An 18,848-nucleotide genomic window follows, 5' to 3' on the forward strand; every position below is an offset into this window, starting at 1 on the left:
GGCTGGTTCAGCCTGGAGGTGGGGGGGGGGTGGACATATCCAGGAGGGTGTCCCCAGGAAAGAAGGAAAAGGAACCCATCACCTGACATGTATGAATATATTTAGAACATACTGGGCTGTCGCAAGGCCCGTGGTGGGGTTTGGAGCTCAGCTCCCTGGGAAACTAAGCAAATGAATAGATGACCAGATGGGACAATTATTAACATCTGAGAAACCAAAACATTTCACAAGAAAGAAAATAGGCTGTGAGCTCACTGCTTGGCTGGGCTGTGAACAGTATTTACCTGGTTCTCAGAGTGCAAATACTGACTATTGATTTAACAAAAAAAAAAAAAAATGAAGCTATTAGGAAAATAGGAAAAGAGGCAAGCTTGTATGCATGGAGGGTGATGTAAGAGAGCTAAATCCTCACTTTCTTCAGTAGGAGGCCAAAGGGTTATATCTAAAATTGGTGGGGGGAGGGGGGGAGAAATAGGACAGACACGTTATTCTGACATACGGAAATAATACTACGAGAAGAACTAGAAGAGCTGGACATTGCTGCTCTGGCAAGCGGAAATCTGAGTAGGGAGAAGAGGAGCAAAGGATGGCTGCCTCTTTTTTGATGTAAGTTGTGTAGAATTACTTGGTTTCTTTAGAACTATGAACATGTGTTATTTTAAAATAATGAATATTAGTTTTTTCAAAGTAAGGGAGGCCCATCAATAATTGATGGATTCATTGATTGATTGTCTGACTTGTCTAATATAAGCCAATGGGTTATTTGATCTTCAATAGCAAAGGCCGGGTGTGAGGAGTGGATCTGAGCTATTAAATAAGCTCACGGCGTGTCCCATCATACAGTCCCCACTCGCCCCCACCCAGCTAAGAATTAGGAAGCAAGCCACAGTTGGGGCCCAAAAATGCCGCACCAAAGTGCTGGCACTTCATTTCTTTATTTAGAAAAGTCCTGAATTCAGTCCCTTCATTCAGAAACTATTCTCTCTCTTTATAAAATTTTATTATGCAAATGTTCAAACATGCACTGACGTGGAAAGAGCTACCATTTTCCTATTTGCCATCTTCAACAATTAACGACATTTAACCCATTTGATTTGCTTGGCCCCCTAGTGCACCCACAACCTGCCCCATTCATTTGACGGGGAATGTTTTAAAGCAAACCCCAGCACTGTGGTATTTTACCCATAAATAGCCTAGTATGCCTCTCCAACTGACAGGAAATTTTACTGTTTTTACAGAATGACCCTGCCATGATCACACCTAATAAAATTAATAATAATTCCTTAATATTATCTAATTCTCTGGCTATAATTAAGTGTTGCTGATTATCTCAAAGGCATGATTTTGCAGTTACGTTTGAGTCAGGTTTCAAATAAGGTCCACATGTTACATGTGGTGGCTATGCCTCTGAATTCTCATTTATTTCATTTATTCTCTGACAACCCTCTCTATTTAGTCATATCACTGATTGGAAGGTTGTTTATCCTGTGGAACCCTATGCCTCTGGATCTGGCTATTGTTTCTTTGTGCCATTTAACTTGTTCCTCTACTGCTTGCGTTTCCTATAAAGTCCTTGTCAGGTCTGTTTAAAGAGATTCAGGATCAATTTTTGGACAGGAACATTTGCTAAGCAATACCACAGGCTTCCTGCCGTACTATATCATAACGCCCGTAATTCTGGTTGCCCCCCTTTCAGCCCTGCCAATGCTGGTTATCAGATCCATGTAGTGTCAGCCCAATCTCTCCAGCATGAAGTTCTCCACCAACTTTTCACCTAAAGATTTTAATATCTGCAATGTACGGTTGTCAAAGATCACCACCAGCAATTCTTCCCACCTCTGGCCCCAGAACTGTGGGACTGATGTCTAACTGACTCAGAATCACCATGGAAGAGAGCCTGCTCAGCCCTTCCCGTTCCTCCCTCTTGTGACCAGAGGTGCCCACTGCAGTCTCACCATTGTGTGCTGGGTGTTTCTTGTTTTCTTAGTTTATAGGTCTCAGATGAATAGGACCACATCTGAGGACCTGATTTGCTGCAAGATCCTGCCTGGACTTTGAGCTGATACCCAAGTGGAGATATTTGGGGGAGAGTTAAGTATATTTTGCATATGGAAGGGATGTGAACTACAGTGGCTAGGAGACAGACAGTGGTATAAATTGTTCCCAAATATGGCGATAGCTCCCACCAGAGCTGGATTCTTTTTCCCTTCCCACTGAATCTGAAATGACTTTGTGATGTGCTTCAACCAACAGAAGGTGGCAGAGGTGACACTGTCTTTTCTGGGTGAAGTACTTAAGAGACCTACCAGCTTTGACAGCTTCAACCTCCACCCTTGAAGGCAACCACCCTCTGAGGAAGCTCAGGACAGACTATGACCACACAAATGAGACCCCAGGCTCCCTGGTGACAGTCAGAACCGTGACCCCCAATGTGAGTGGGTCCATCTTGGACATTGCAGCCCTGGCTGAGCTCCCAAAAGAATGTAGCCACCTGAGTGACTCCAACTGCCCTACAAGATGGTGCTTAGCCATGCCTCAACAGACAGCTGAGAGAGAGAGAGAGACAGCAACAAAAAAGACAGACAGAGAGACACCAACCCACCAATGACTGTTTCCTGGACTCACTAGGGGTTGCAAAATACGATTTTTCTAATTTCTTCTTCATTGATTAGCTGGAAATCTACTTTAAAAAAGGAAAACTTCCCCCTCACCACCACCCCAACAACTGTTTGCCCTGAAAAAGTAAATATGAGAAAGGGGGAACAAACCCTTAAGGCTTCCCTTTACTTTTGAATTTTCATAGCATCCTGTAATTCAAACTCACCATTGAGGTTTGGAGATTTTTTTACTTTTTTGCTTTTGTGTTTTTAGTATCATTATGAGCCCTGGATATTTATATTTTGATGTATTTTAATCCTTTGCAGTTATCGTTGTTGGTATGCAGAATGCCCACTCCCCAGCCCGTAGCAGCCTCCTCAGGGTGGATCTGCGTCCTTGTGACATGACCCCATTAGTCTTGGGAGTGTCCTCGCTTTCTGGCATGACAGCTGCCCTAGGATCACCATATGCATTTCCTGCCCCAGACCTGGAGTCAATCATTTCTCCAAGGAATCCTAGTTCCTTTAGTGGGAAGTAGAAGCTATTTATTCCTAATTTACATTCAATTCCAACAAACTTAGAAATTAAATTTCCTATCCCTAGATGCTTAGAAATACCACATTAGAAATGGGCTGCAATAGACACACACTCACAGCTGTGAGAGCGACAGTGAGTAGCCCTTTAATAAGAGAGAAAACTGGAAAAAGATTATGAAAAGCAGACATAAGAACTCAAAGATTTTAGCAACCGGACCCAAATCCAAACTTGCATTCTTCAAGAAGAGAACTTTGATGTTCTCATTTGATATTAATCTCCTCTTCTGGCCTTTCCTTTTATTTACACTATTATAATATTTATCAACTGGTTGTTTCTGTCTGTCTGGATCAGTACTCCAGATGCTCATTAGAATCATCTGAACTGGTTATTAAAACAATAAAATGAAAATTAGGACTCTCTTTCTAAACTGAGATATAATTGACAATAATATTGTATTCATTTTAGGTATACGACATAATTTTTTGATATATGCATACATTGCAAAATGATTTACCAGGATAAATTTGCATCACCACACATAGCTACCAATTTTTTTCTTGGGATGAGAACTTTTAAGATCTACTCTTTTAACAACTTTCAAATATACAATATAGCGTTAACTATGCCATGCTGTATATTATATCCTCAGGATTTTTATCTTATAACTGGAAGTTTGTACCTTTTGACCCCCTTCACCCCTCTTGCTCACCCCATATACCCCACGTCCGGCTACTGCCAATCTGTTCTCTTGTGTCTGTGAGTTGAGAGTTTTTTCAGATTACACATATAAGTGAAATCATATAGCAAAAAATAAGCAAAACTGAAATAAAATAAAATGATGCCTGGGACCTACTTCCACAGAATCATATTCAGCAGGGGCTGATGGGTCCTAGACATCTATATATTTTTGAAACTTGCCAGATGATTCTAATAGATAGGCAGGGTTGAGAATCACTAGTCTAGCCTGTGACCCTGGAAGAATGGAGACTCACTAACCAGGTCTTGTATCTCCCACAGCTGTATTACCAGGAACTGCCGTTCAGTAAATGCTTACTGCTTTGAAATGGGATTGAAGTGACCAGGAACCCTGAATCAAGTCCACTTTCAGGACAACAAACTGGGTAAAGTGTTTCACCCCAACCCTTCAAAGGTCTGGACTCAGAGCCAACTGGGAAACTTGACTGATCAGGACAACATACTTCAGAGGTGTTCAGAGAGCTCAGGTACTTATTTATTTGGGAAAAAAAGTTATTATATTGCAGAAGCTTTTATTCCAAAACATTAAATCTCCAGTTAGAAGTGTGGATTAGAAAGATCCTACAGATGCAGAGTTGAAATCCACATGTAGACAGTCTTCATATGGGAAGCATGGTGATGTTGCTTGGAGACAAAGCTATTGTGATTATGGCCAATGGCCCACAGAAGGTTTTCTGAACAATGCCAGTGACCAGCCTGGTGGCATATAATCCCAAACTGTCTTACATTGCTTCCTAACTGCCTCTTGTATGTATGTGGTTTATTGGAACTCCTGGTGGGAAGGAAATAAAGGTATCTTATGTAACATACTATTTTATATTTCTTCAGCAATTAGCAGTGAGTTAGACATAACACATACTCCATACATAGGTGCTAAATCCTTTAGAAAGGAATGATGCATGTGTTTACCTCCTGCCCCTTGTTTGAGTATTGTGTCTAACCAGAGTTAGGGCCACATATTTTTACTATCCTCATTAACATGATAGAGCCACAAAGGCATTGAAAATATGATCCTTTCTATTTTAGGAGAAATAAAGGACTACAATTTTCTCTAAAAATAACCTAGATTGGAATTTTCTTCCACCCATGAGAGCACTATGTTTATGAATACACAGTTCAAGACCTGTGTCAACAACATTCTAAAACAATGCTTCGCTTTGACAATCACACATAATAAGCATTTGGTCTCTTAAGTTTTCATTAGTTGGGGCATGTTTTTTTTTATATCCTAACAAAGCTAGGATCTTTTTTTTTTTTTAGCCCACAGAATACAGCCCATCTGGTCAATACAGCCCTATACTGGGGTACCTAAAAAGTGACAAAAGTAAAATATGGATATTAGTGCCCCACCCCCTGGAACTTGTCCAGGCCAAGATGATCAAAGACTCCAGCACCAGCTCCATGCAGATCACGCCTGGTCCTGGGAAAAGTCCCATTTTTAATCCCAGTATCTATTTCCAATCTCTAGAAGGAGAAAAGTTTAGGGTAAACTCTAGAGCCAAAGTCAAGTCTTGAATTGAGATTAGGCATCCCTGATCCCTTAGGAGATATTTTCTTGAGCCAGTTTGGGTGTGGATCAAGAGTTTAACCACTGGAGTCCAAGTCCATTGCACAGAGTGAGCCACTTCTAGTGGAGAGTGAGGGCATTATTTATGTGTTGTCTGTCCTTCCAGATTCTTCATGAAGGCAGGTATAGATTTGCGCATAACTCCCAGACACTCTCTTGAGATTAAATTCTTTAAAACTTCAGTGCTCCTCAAACAGGTGAGGAACCTGAGAGGTGCAGGAGCAGTTTTAGTGCCACATTAACTGGAGGGTGGGGCCCAGCGATATTATATATCCTGCAACGTATAGGACATCCCCTCACACCAAAGAACAGTCTTGTTTAAATACCAGCAACACCTTTTCTGAGCTTAGCAATTAAGTCACTTAATTATCATGTTGGAAATTAAGACATTAAGGCTCATACTGCTCACTTGGCTCTTATTTACAGGTGGTTTGGGATCATCTGCATGCTTCATGATTGAACGCATCGACCAGATCTGTCTGGAAAAAGGAGAGAAAACATCTCTCCCCCAGGTAAAGAATCATCCACTGGCATGGGACATGCTCATCAGCGTGTGCCTGAGGCCACAGGTTAGCATCTAGAGACATTTAGAGATTAGAACAATTAATTCCACCTTCTGCTCAGTCTATGGTCTGAATTTGAGGATGGAAATAGGAATTTCCTAGAAAATCAGCTTCAGCAAAACCATGCCATCAGAAGGGAAATTAGGCCAAAAGCAAGTTCAACACTAGGCAAATGTAATGGAGACAGTCTGGAAATTATCAGATGAATTAAATGACTGAAGACAATGACTACATGAAAGATGTTAAAGGAAGGAAGCTGGTCCAAATTCTCTGATATGTTGGGAGTTATAAATTGTTCTGCTTATGAGGCAGAAGTACTTGGTCCTCTTTCAGAGTTTGTATTTTTTGTACCTAAAAGTAAAAATGAACAACTATAAAATGGAATAGAATTGCTTTTAAGAAGACACAACCCAAAGTGGAAGTCTTGATCTTCAGTGCTTTTGAAAGACATACCTCTAGTGGGACCCTGAATTGTTTTCACCTGGCTAAAGAACAACTGCTAAGGCATATAGTCAGGGTAGCCTTTAAGTGGGAAATATAATCCAGAATCCCACATGAGTTCTGGGTTTTGATGGCAGTGCTCCAAATGTAAGCAGGTGAGGTACATTTGATTAAAATACTAGATGTCTAGGAATGTAATAAATGTAAACAAACACATCTTCATGTATCAATCAAATATTTGTGGAGTCCTACTATCTGTCAATAACATGTTGCCAATAGAGCTTGAGTTTCTTTTTTCTGGTTTGCATTCTGATTCCACAGAGCTGAACAAAAGGCCATGGAGCAGAGGGACACGTAGTGATAGAGCAGATACATAGACTAGCAGAAAGCAGGCTCATACTCCGGAAGGATGCTTACTGCAAGTCGCCCTTGGAAACGGTCTTCCCGTTTCCAGCAAAGGCAGGTGTTATGGGTGTGTCCACAGGAAAGGCGGTGGCATCACCTGTTTAAAGGATCTCTCCTGTTTCCTGGAGCCTGTGCTTTGAACAGCTTCTTGGTGCCCTGCAGGGTGTGCTGCAGCTCTTCCTGGTAGACCTACGAGATTCTGTGTTATAGAGACTCTCTGATTCTGTGTCTGTTACAAATATAGCTATTGAAATACTCTCCCAGGTATATTTGAGGACATGGAGGAATTTGGATAATACTTTTCAGAACCAGGATATAAACTGCAGGCCATGATACGATGGCCAGGATGGATGCTCTATGAGGCAGAATCTTACAGGCAGCTATGGCTGAAATGAATGGAGATCCAGTGTAGGGCACAATATAAGCCATCTTTGGAGTGTCTAACATTAGCAAATACTCCCGTGGGTCCAGGAAATAGTATGATGTCTTTGTGGATGTTTGTCAACAGAGTTCAGGAATCCACAATGAAGCTAACTCTCTGGGTTTTCCATTGTCCTAGGTAAAAATGTCATAGTACTGTAACAAAGAGCATCACCCCAGATGCAAGGATTCCAGAAATTTCTATAGACCATGATCAATATTTTGCAGAGTAGGGTCATAGCAGAAACGTAACCCTGAGATCTGGGTTCTCCTTTCCCTGGATATGTTAACTGGTTATTTTGGCAGAACAAGTCCTTGCTGAATGCTGGATCATTTGGGAGGTTATAGAATAGTCTCAGGACTTGAAATAGTGAGGTTAAATGACTAAAATTGGGAAGGTGGGGCAGGGAGGTTTAAAAATCTCTTGGATTGAAGAGGCCTCTGCCCCATCTACTCCCTCTTCAGAAAGGACAGAGAAAGGGAAATAATTTAATTCTACACGAGATACCATAGACTTCTACTTAATTACGAGGTATTTTTGACTAAAGACAAAATATGTCTCATGACAGGATGCAATTGCTTTCACTTTTACTAAGGCGATTTAAAAGCTAAAATATCCAAACAAGCAAAGAACAGGAAAGAAGATACAGCAAAGCAGCTGAGTCCACTAGTTCAGCAGGGACATCTGGGGAGGCTTGGCTACCAGGGAGAGGTCATCTGGGCGGCAGAGGGCCCAACAGGTCTGGGAAGATCTTCCTTTAATACACACACACACACACACACACACACACACACACACACACACACACACACACACACACACACACACACAGTCTCTTCCCGGTCTGCTAAACCACTGGCCACTTACCCAAGCAGGCTTCTACACTACACCCCTAAGTTAGGTTAGCCTTGCAGTTTGGAGGCCTCAAGACCCATACGAAGTGAAGTCATGATCTATCAGTCTAAATATTTCATATCCACACTCCCTTCTAAGATTTATTTCAAGAACAACACAGGAACAGATATATGTGGTTGGCAAACCAACTCTGAACCAAGTTAGCCCCACAAATAATTTTTAAATTGACTGGTCAGTTATGCTACATGGAGAATACACAATTCTCCATAGACTTAGAGGAAGAGACATCCATTACCTGATATTTTTCCAAGAGGAAGGAGACAAAGACAAAGACCCACAGGCTATGTCCTCACCTTCTGATGGGTACTTCTTCACCTGGTTTGCATTCAAATATGTCAAGGATTGGACTCCCCTCATCAACCATGAGCTCTAGTTTTCCTTGTTTGTCTTGGCTTCTTAGAAAAGGGTAGTCAAATTCCATGTTCATTGCATTCTGGATCTGCCCAAGTTTGGGTATCCACTGCCTAAAGGTTTTGATTTCTAAAAATGTCTCATATCCTACCAATAAATCTACCTTGGCCAAACCAGCTTCTCTGAGAGGCAGGCATAGGGGTACAGAGAAATTATTCTGGGGTGCTTTCATAAACTGTTGCACCACCACCATGATATTGAAGGCATCAATTTGATGATTTGGAAGAGCTGTATTGGAATAGGCTAAGACCAAGGTAGGGGCGAGCAGGTTCTTCAATTCCTATAGCTGATTTAAAGAGGTCTGCTATTGGGAGAAACTTTAAAGGAAAAAATGGGAAATGGATCATGCCGCTGATGCCTAAGGCACACTACACCACAACATTTTGGTCCACTTAGTTTCAGTACATCTGTGATGGACCATTCTGTGCATACTGCCAACATTCCACATCAAGTGGATTTCTCAAGGTTCCTTTGCTTTGCTGGCCTTGAGCTTTCTCTAAAACTGTGGAAATCTGCTCAGTTTCAGTTATTTGCAATCCTTATATAAACTGGAGCTGACTCCTGGGAGCAGCCCCAAAATAATAGGGATAGGGCCAGTGTATAAACATCACAGACTCCCCATCTTCTGGTGGAACAATTTTGAGTTGCATTCCACACAGTTCCTCAGAGGGTCCCCAGTGGGTTTGACCCTTCCTGTCTAACTCTCCCTTATCTCTGCTTCCAGAAATGACCTCCAAATAAATTATGTGCACCAAGCAAGTCCTTGTCTCAGGCTCTCCTTTCAGGGTCTCTCCTTAAGGGCATCTCCAAGAGTGTGGATACTTGTCCAGGTATCAGCTGAGATTCCTCCGGTTAGAAATGGCAGGAAACTCAACAGAACATGTATTTTGATAAATTGGAATGGCTCATTTACCTAAAAAGTCTAAGGACAAGATTGACTTCATGTGCTGGGATGTAGGGATTTAAATATAACATCAAGATCCAATATCACTATCTCTTGGCTCAGTCTACTGTTTTCCATATATTGGCTTTAACCTCGAATCTGCTCTCCCTCTGTATTATAAGGTTGTTGTAGTGGTTCCAGATTTTCTCTTCTGGAAGCTTCAGTTCCAGTTGGAAAGGGCAAGAGTATCTTTCCCAGAGATTTCCAGAGTCTAGACTATGTGCTTTTGGCTTCAACTGGTCATGTGCAGATAGGGAACTGGATGCTCCAAATGTACGTCTGGATATATAATCAAGAGAATGGAGAAGGGGTGACTTCCTAGAGGTAAATCAGACATGATTGTCAGAATAAAGGTAAATTGTTTCTGTCTGTCAAAATACAACTGAAATCCATTACAGTCCAAACCTCTGCCACACACACACACACACACACACACACACACACACAGAGGCTTCCTTCCACATCTTGCATAGTTATTGCACCTACTTAAAATATCTTCACCACTTCTCCAAAAGATAACCCAAATCTAATGCAGCACCAAGACTAGGATCTCTAGAAAATGTTATGTCTCATAATCTGATTGTCTATAGCTAGATGATCATTTTAGCAACCCCAGATATGTTCAATATACAAAGGTGTAGAGAGAACAAAATAATTGCCATACAACCACCACTCAGGAAAGGCAAGAACTGGAAATAACTTAGTGTTCACCAATTCAAAGCACATATCATGTTCTGCTTTACAGCAATGACAAGGCTTACTTCCTGGAATTGAACTTTGATCATTGGTGAGCCAATCTAGATGGCCCTGGAAGCTCTCCCTCATCTGTTTTCTCCATGGCCTTCTTGGAAGATCTCCTTGTCTATTATCCTCCATAGTCACATCTGAGATAGTCTTAAGAGGCAATGCCTTACTTAAAGGCTATTCTCTATCAACTTACTGCTTAGTGACATGAATTTAGGTCTGGAGAGTGTCTTCAGAATTAAGCAACCACAAATTGTTTTTGGCCTAGGCTTGTATTTTTATTGTAAGTGCTCACAGAAGGCCACAAAAAGTAACGAGCATACTCCAATACCTGGAGTTCTTCCTACTGAGTCCCTGGTGCTACCCGTGTTAGTCCATGCTGTGAGTGCGTTTCCCTTATCACTTAACAAGTATTGTCAAGGTTACAACCTGGGATAGAAGATTCCTTGTGACTTCCACTTGACATTGACTTAGCCAATTCCCTATTACAGAATCTGCTACTTACTAATTCTTATTCCTAGTACTAATTTATCTATCACTCATTCATTCAACCAGTATCTCTTGAGTACCTATCATGTGCCAAACATTGTTCTCAGTTCTGTGGATATGGTGGTAAATGAGGCAGACAGGATCCCTGTTTACAAGAACATATAGTTAGAATTCATCCAGCTCCAGAAGGCCAAAAATCCAACCCAAATAGGCTAAAGCCAAAAAAAAATAGTAATTTATTAGCTAAGATAACTGAAAAGCTCAGGGGTACTTTTGGCTTCAAGCACATATTTGTGTAAATGCCAAAATGACGCTGCCAGGACCCAGTTCTCTTTATCACATGCTCTAGTGGCCATGGCCTATTCGGAGTTTTGGCCTTATTTTCAGACAGTCTCTCTTTTCCTGATCACAAGATGTCTACAGAAGATCTAGATTATATATCTTCCAGGCTCCAAGCCCACTAGGATTTCATTTTATTCACTCTGATTGAGTCATATTGGGTCTGTAGCCAGGGAACTGAGACACCCTGATTGGCCAAACCTGAGTCATATGTTCTGCCCCTCAAAGGAGCCAAAACCACCAGAAGTAGATGGAGTGAAAGCAGATTAGAGGTAGGTCCCCAGAGTGACCCCGGGGTGTGGTTACCAGAGAAGACTGAATGGATAGTAGACAGCAGGACACCGGATTCTGAAACCAGCTCCAGAAGAGTGTGGATGTCCTGACTCGCACACCCGCCCAAACCAGGTTCTCCAGGACTTGGCCAGAAGTTCGTGGTTCTACATTCATCTGACAATTATCTGAATCAATGATTCATAAAAGGTCAACAAGTACATGAAGTTGAAGTCCAGTCAGGAAGTTGTTGAAAGAAGGTATGGGTGTTGCATACACCAAAGGGCATTCTGACTGTCTGAGCTTGTCTGGAAAGTTCTTTTCCATTCATCACCCTCAATTATCTGGGTGAGATTATGTGTCCCTAAGATTCTGTTCTACAAAGGCTTGGGCTCCTCAGTTGCTCAGAAGATTGGAGATTGGAAGGCAGGGGAGGAATAAATCTGTAATTCCATATTACCAGTATTCTCCAATTCCTTGCCAAGAATTACTCAAAGCTAGAGAATAACAGGGTAACAGGATGAATATGACACATCTTTTCAGAAAATGTAGTTTGCTCAATAGGAAGTAATTTAAAACATAACTTACATAATAAAGATACATAATGGAGTAGAGTGCAAAATTTACATTAATTTTAAGATAAACCATAAACTTCAGAGAAATTTTCAAGCTTGCTGTGGAAAGGAAAATAGTTTGCATAACGGAGAGAAAAAAACCTCTTTTCTCCGGATGGAGATTAGGAAGTATAATCCTTCTTTAAGAAGTTAATCCAGCCTCTCTAAGCAGAAAATTCAATGTACTGACAAGGTCTTTTTAGGCAGCCAGTGGAGCAGCCTTTGAGTACGGCTGAGTAATGGGCCTGTTTATTATCCCCAACAGACCCACTAGGAAACAATTTGAATCCAAAGTGAATAGAACTCCATTATGACTAAGTAGGCCTTGCAATTATGGAACTTTTAGGAAAGTATTCATCTCTTTCCTTCAGCTAGGCAATGGGGAAAATAAATATGCACTTCCACAACTCACACTAGTGGGCAGGGCGTGAAGAACCACCTCAGGAGGTCTGCCAGGACAGTCTCAAAGAGGAACCTGACACAGGATATTTTAGAGCAGCAGTACCCAAGCCTGGTGCCTGAACAATCCCGGGGGTCGTGGAGTGGCAAAGACCACCACTGGCATGCTATTTCCAGACTGACTTACTGAGCCTTTGGGAAAGTATTGCTGGGAGGAGAGAAAATTGCATCCTGGGGCGTAACAATCCCTGTGACAGTGTTTCCTAAACATCAGGCAGAGAGTTAGGGAAGGAGGCACATGGCATAGAGAGGTGGGGGCCTGAGGGCAGAAACTGTGTGCTGTATAGCACCCCAAGTCAGAGGGTTAATAACTAATAGTTCTTGACCTAGAGAATAGTTTGAGCAATTAGATCTTTTTTAAGTATGAAACATCACTATAAGGAATCCATTTTCAAGGGAAGGGGAAAAAAACCTATAAAATTGGAGCCACACCTCCTGATTCAGAGGCTGACTACTTACATGCTTGTCCTTAGACTATAGGCAATATCAGCATATGGGTTGCGATTTTGTCCACCATATGTTGTTATTCCCTTTAATTTTTCCCCATCCTTCGATAAAATCTGATCTGCCCATGTAGCTATGTGTAAGGCTATACAGAGAAGTACCAAGAAGCTACAGAGAGGGACATGAGTCCTGTCTCACTACAGCAGAAACACTCTGAGAAATGAGGCAGATGCCCAGCTGTAAATTCCCAAACCAATCATGCCTTTGCCCTCCTTCCTTCTTTGGGGAATTGCTTTACTCTAACATGTGGTCCACATGGGAGCTGCATGGCATTATCCTGTGCCACACAAGTCCAAGGGAGGCCTTGACCACAGTGAGGCTCTTCCAGCTGGCCCAGGATACAAGCCAGGCCAATCACAACCTTTACCCAGTTTTGATCATCGGAAGCTAGAAGAAGCCTTTTCCTCGCAAAGGGAAAAGTTAGGACAGTGTGTGTCCAGTGCTCCCAGCAGCCATGATTCTAATCCTAAGGAGAAAATACTTTACATGAGAATAATGGCATGTAAAAAGGAGATGAAATGGAGCTTTTAGTTCTGGGCATGCCCGTTCTTGCTGCCCCATGCTCATGTGAGCCAGTACATCCTCCTTTTCCTGAGCTGGTCGGTGTTGGATGCTTATCACTCAAAAACAAAGATCCTATTCCATCAGTGTCCTTTACAGCACATGTGCATGTGCACACACACACATATGCACACACACAAACCTCATGCACACTGCAGTCAGTGGATTCCAGACTGAGACCAATGGTGACGTGAAGCCTAAAGAAGAAAAGGTGGGACATCCCTGAAAAGCCACATGACACCTTGGGAGCACATGGCAGACATCCATCCCTTTTTCCCTAATGATATGAGAAGAAGGAACTTTTTAAAGGTAGAAAAATTGAGGTTTCGATTTGCAAGCTCCAGAGCCAGAGCACGAACCCAGCCTTCTGCACATCCGGACTAGAATTCACTCCACTACTCCAACTGGGCTCCACAAGTTAGAAGGAATTTTGAAAGTAGTAAGAATGTGTGTTTATAGTAATAATTTCTCCAAGATATTTCTCCATCAAAATATACCACGGGTTAACTTTTATCTAAGGCATCAGAGTAGATTTGGTGTTTTGTAACATGCTATTATTTATTTTTATTTTTTTATTAAGGTATGATTGATATACACTCTTGTGAAGGTTTCACATGAAAAAACAATGTGGTTACTACATTTACCCATATTATCAAGACCCCACCCATACCCCAATGCAGTCCCTGTCCATCAGTGCAGCAAGATGCCACAAATCCACTATGTCCCTTCTCTGTGATACACTGTTCTCCCCGTGATCCCCCACACCATGTAACATGCCATTATTATTTACATAAACTTTGGCATTTCTAAGAAGTTACTGGTAGGAATCACTTTTCAGATATTAAAATCAGGATACTGAGAAGTAATTCTCTTCCTGAACGTGTCCCAGGAAAACAGAACTCAGCATCTGTTCCAGAAGAAAGGTAACTAAGGGAGGCTGATATGGGCTTAGTTGTGTTTCTCCCACCAAATTCATAAGTTGAAACCCAAACTCCCAGTGTGGAGATGGTATTTGGAGGAAGGGCCTTTGGGAGGGGAGGTAGTTAGGGTTAGACGAGGTCATGGTGAAGGTTGGGGGGATGTGACTCAGAATGGGATTAGTGCCCTTGTCAGAAGAAGAAGAGATCCCTTTCTCTCTTTCCCTCCCTCTCTCCCTCCCTCCCTCCCTCTCTCCCTCCCTCTCCCTCTCCTTCTCTCTCTCTCTGTCTCTCTCTCTCTCTCTTCCCCCTCCACCATGTGAGGACGTATAAAGAAAGCAGACTTCTGCAAACCAGGAACCAAATAGGCTGTCACTTTGACCTTGTACCTCCAGCATCCAGAATGGTAAAGAATACATTTCTGCTGTGTAAACCACCCAGTCTATGGCACTTTGTTATGGTGTCCCCAGCAGATTAACATGGAGGCCAAGGCACAGACACTACAACCTCAGGCCCCAGTTTCCTAGGCTCTAGCCAGGCTACAGTATCCTATCACACTGTCAGGGAAACGGAAGTCACCAGGCTACCTTCCCCTTTTCTTCATTTGAAAAAGGCAAGATAAGAATGGATCGTCCTAGGGATCTGGATGTGGGAATCTATGAAGATCTTTATGCAACCCTGAGACTCATTCTAGCTATTCCCATTAATAATTAATAGTTCTTGACCTAGAGAATACTATGAGCAATTAGACCTTTTTTTTAGGTATGAAACATCACTATAGGGAATCCATTTTCAAGAGAAGGGGGGAAAAAAAACTATAGAATTGAAGCCACACCTCCTGATTCAGAAAGTTTCTGGTCACTGTCCTAGACAAAAACTGTCAAAATATGACCTTTTACTCCCAAAGTATGTTTTTATTCTATTACAGAAAAGCAGGGGGATGTTTAAAGAAAAAAAATTAAGTACTAAAAAATGAATAATCCCTCTAGTTGAAGATCTTCTTTTTTTTAAGACCTGAAATAATTTAAATGGCATGAATAATCTACTCTCACAAGCTTATATTTTTGACTCACCCACCTGACCTTGTGTGCTCATTTTGAAGTGCAAAAATTATTTCTGAAAATTGGCTGTAAATGCAAGCAATGAAGGGGTAGCCAACCATGAAAGTAATTAATTAAAAGAGTTCCCACTTAGTTGCATGCTTTCTATAGTAAAACACTTTTAGAAAATTGCTCACATTATAGACTCATAGGCACTATTAGTTAAATCTTTTTTTTTTTTTTTAGAAAATCGCTCACATTATAGACTCATAGGCACTGTTAGTTAAATCTTAAATTTAAGAAAATCACAGCCAAATACAGTTCTCCTAAGAAGCTTGTGTCACTGTAGGGCACACTCTTAGCCATGAAAGCTAGTTTTCTAGGAACCCCAGTGTATGATTTAATTTGAAGACATGCTAAGGCAAAAATAAGGTGGAAAGGGAGAAATTTCCAGTAAACATACAAATGTCATTATAACATTTTATAATCACAAAACTAAAGCATAAAGACATAAAGATACCAATGTTTTTTTTATTGTGGCAAAAAACATGTAATACGAGAGCTATGCTCCTAACAAATTTCTGTGTACAGTACAGTATTACAGTATGGTATTATTAACTATAGGCATAATGGTGCACAGCAAATCCTTAGAAAGTTTTCATCTTTCAAATCTGAAACTCTATATGCTTTGAACAGCAGCTTCACATTTCTCTCTCCTGCCATCCGTAGAAAGTAACATTCTACTTTCTGTCTATGAATCTGGCTACTGTAAGGACCTCATATAAGTGGAATCATACAGTATTTGTCCTCTTGTGACTGCCTTAGTTCATTGAGCATAATGTTCTTCACATTTATCCACATTGTAGCCTGTGTCAGAATTTCCTTTCTTTTTAAGGCTGAATCATATTTCATTGTGTGTATATACCACATTTTCTTTATCTATTCATTGTCAATGGACATTTAGGTTTCCAACTCTTGGCTATTATTAGCAATGCTGCTGCTGAAGAGAGGAGAAAAGATGGTGGTTTGGGAAGTGAGGCAGAAATCTCCTCCCAAAACCACATATAACATGAAAATACAGCAAATACAACTAATCCAGAAAGAGTGACCAGAAAGAAGATGGTAACAAGATGGCCTACATCTGGGGAAAATAGAAGACCTCATGGAAAAGGGTAAAGTAGCAAAGCCACTACCGGGTGGGACCCAAGCTCTCCCCCAACCCCAGCTCATTGACAGGAGGAAGACAAATAGAGTGGAGAGGGAGTAGAATTCCATTACTGCTAAATGCATACCCCTGGAGATCTACTCCAAGAGCACAAACCCACATTACATGGTGCTCTGGAGATTAGGGGGGTTGGAAAGCAAAGATAGGTGGAATACTTGGAGAGACTGAGATTCGAGCCACTTGTGGAGAACAGGTACCCAAAACTGGCCGCTCTGGGACAAAAGAAAGGCAGGCGATTTGAAAGACTTCCCAACAGTGAGAAGGTTGCTAAAGGGGCAAGGATTACACAGAGGTTGCTGATCAGGTGAAAGGACAAGTGAACAAAATTGTCCCAGCACACTCAGCCCAGCAGGTTGGGAACTTTCAGGAGCTTCAGGCACTCCATCCCCCTGGCTGGCAACAGAACCCCAAGGGCCCCCACTGAGATATGCAGCCTACTATCCTAGCTCCTGGCTGGTACCTGCTCACAAACCTGCTACCCCTGCCATCGCACCAGGTCAGCCAGAGGGCAGCCCCACCTACAGCAACTACAGGGGCGTAACACAGAGGCTTCACCCTCTGTGCTCAGCCCACTGGCCCTTGCAATGGAGGAGGCACTGCACCCAGGAAGCAGGAAAGAGCTCTTTGCTTCCACAGGCACTGGAGCCACTCACCTGCCACCCCTGCAATCACTCCAGGGGCTGGGCAGCTCTAGAGAGTAGAGCTTCTGGGCACTAGAGGGCACTACCTAAACAAAGCTATTATTCCACACTATTCTGTAGGATTATTAAAAGGCAGAAGACCCTGGTTCAATACAAAATCCCTCAAACATCAGAAACAGGGCTCAGTGAAACTGAAATCACCAATCTTCCTGATAAAGATTTCAAAATAAAAATCATAAACATGCTAACAGAGTTACAAAAAAATATTCCAGACCTCAGGGTCAAATTAAAGAAAGAGACAGAAACTTTGAAAAATACAGTATCTGAAGTGAAACATACACTGGAGGGATTTAAAAGCAGACTAGAAGAGGTAGAGGAAATAGTAAATGGAATTGAAATTAGATAACAGGAACAAAAAGAAGCTAAGGCAGATAGAAAAAATGATCTCTAGGAATAAAAGAATATTAAGAACTCTGTGACCAATCCAAATGGAACAATATTCATATTATAGGGGTACCAGAAGAAGAGAGAGAAAAAGGGATAGAAAGTGCCTTTGAAGAAATCATTGCTGAAAACTTCTCCAGTATGGGGAAGGAAATAGTGTCTCAGGCCATGGAGATGCACAGATCTCCCAACACAAAGGACCCAAGGAGGACAACACCAAGACATATAATAATTAAAATGGCAAATATCAAGGACAAGGACACAGTACTAAAAGCAGACAAAGAGAGAAAAAAGATCACATACAAAGGAAAACCCATCAGGCTCTCAGCAGACTTCTCAGCAGAAACCTTACAGGCCAGAAGGGAGTGGCATGATGTATTTAATGCAACAGAACAAAAGGGCCTCAAACCAAGAATACTCTACCCAGCAAGATTATCATTTAAATTTGAAGCAGGAATTAAACAATTTCCAGATAGGCAAAAGCTTAGGGAATTTACCTCCCACAAACAATCTCTACAGTGTATTTTAAAGGGGCTGCTCTAGATGGAAGTGCTCCTAAGGCTAAATAGCTGTCACCAGAGAAAATTAAAACACAGTAAAGGAAGTAGAACACTTAATTACTAAGTAAGTGTAAAATTAAATCAACTACCTGCAAAGTCAGTCATGGGATACACAAAGAGTACAGAATGTGACACCTAACATATAAAGAGTGGAGGAGGAAGAAAAAGAAGGGAGAAAAAAAACAATCTTTAGATTGTGTTTCTAATAGCACAATAAGAGAGTTAAGTTAGACTGTTAGATAGTAAAGAAGCTGCCTTTGAACCTTTGGTAATCACAAATCTAAAGCCTACAATGGCAATAAGTACATATCTATCAATAATCACCCTAAATGTAAATGGACTGAATGCACCAATCAAAATACATAGAGTTACAGAATGGATAAAAAAGCAAGACCCATCTATATGCTGCCTAAAAGAGATTCAATTCAAACCCAAAGACATACACAGACTAAAAGTGAAGGGATGGAAAAAAATATATTTCATG

At 41.4% G+C, this 18,848-nt stretch overlaps 1 long non-coding RNA gene across 6 annotated transcripts in view; it reads left to right on the plus strand.

Moving 5' to 3' along the window:
• Positions 1-354: 354 nt before the first annotated feature.
• Positions 355-18,848, plus strand: part of LOC108391481 (uncharacterized) — a 41,931-nt gene continuing 23,437 nt past the window's right edge. For all 6 annotated transcript variants that reach the window (XR_012126086.1, XR_005055989.2, XR_005055991.2 and 3 more), the window contains exons 1-4: positions 355-606; positions 2,254-2,431; positions 4,153-4,358; positions 5,885-5,970. This is a non-coding gene — a long non-coding RNA (uncharacterized lncRNA). The remainder of the gene's footprint in view (positions 607-2,253; positions 2,432-4,152; positions 4,359-5,884; positions 5,971-18,848) is intronic.

The sequence above is a fragment of the Manis javanica genome, chromosome 16 (genome assembly GCF_040802235.1).
Source record: "Manis javanica isolate MJ-LG chromosome 16, MJ_LKY, whole genome shotgun sequence".
Lineage (NCBI taxonomy): Eukaryota > Metazoa > Chordata > Mammalia > Pholidota > Manidae > Manis > Manis javanica.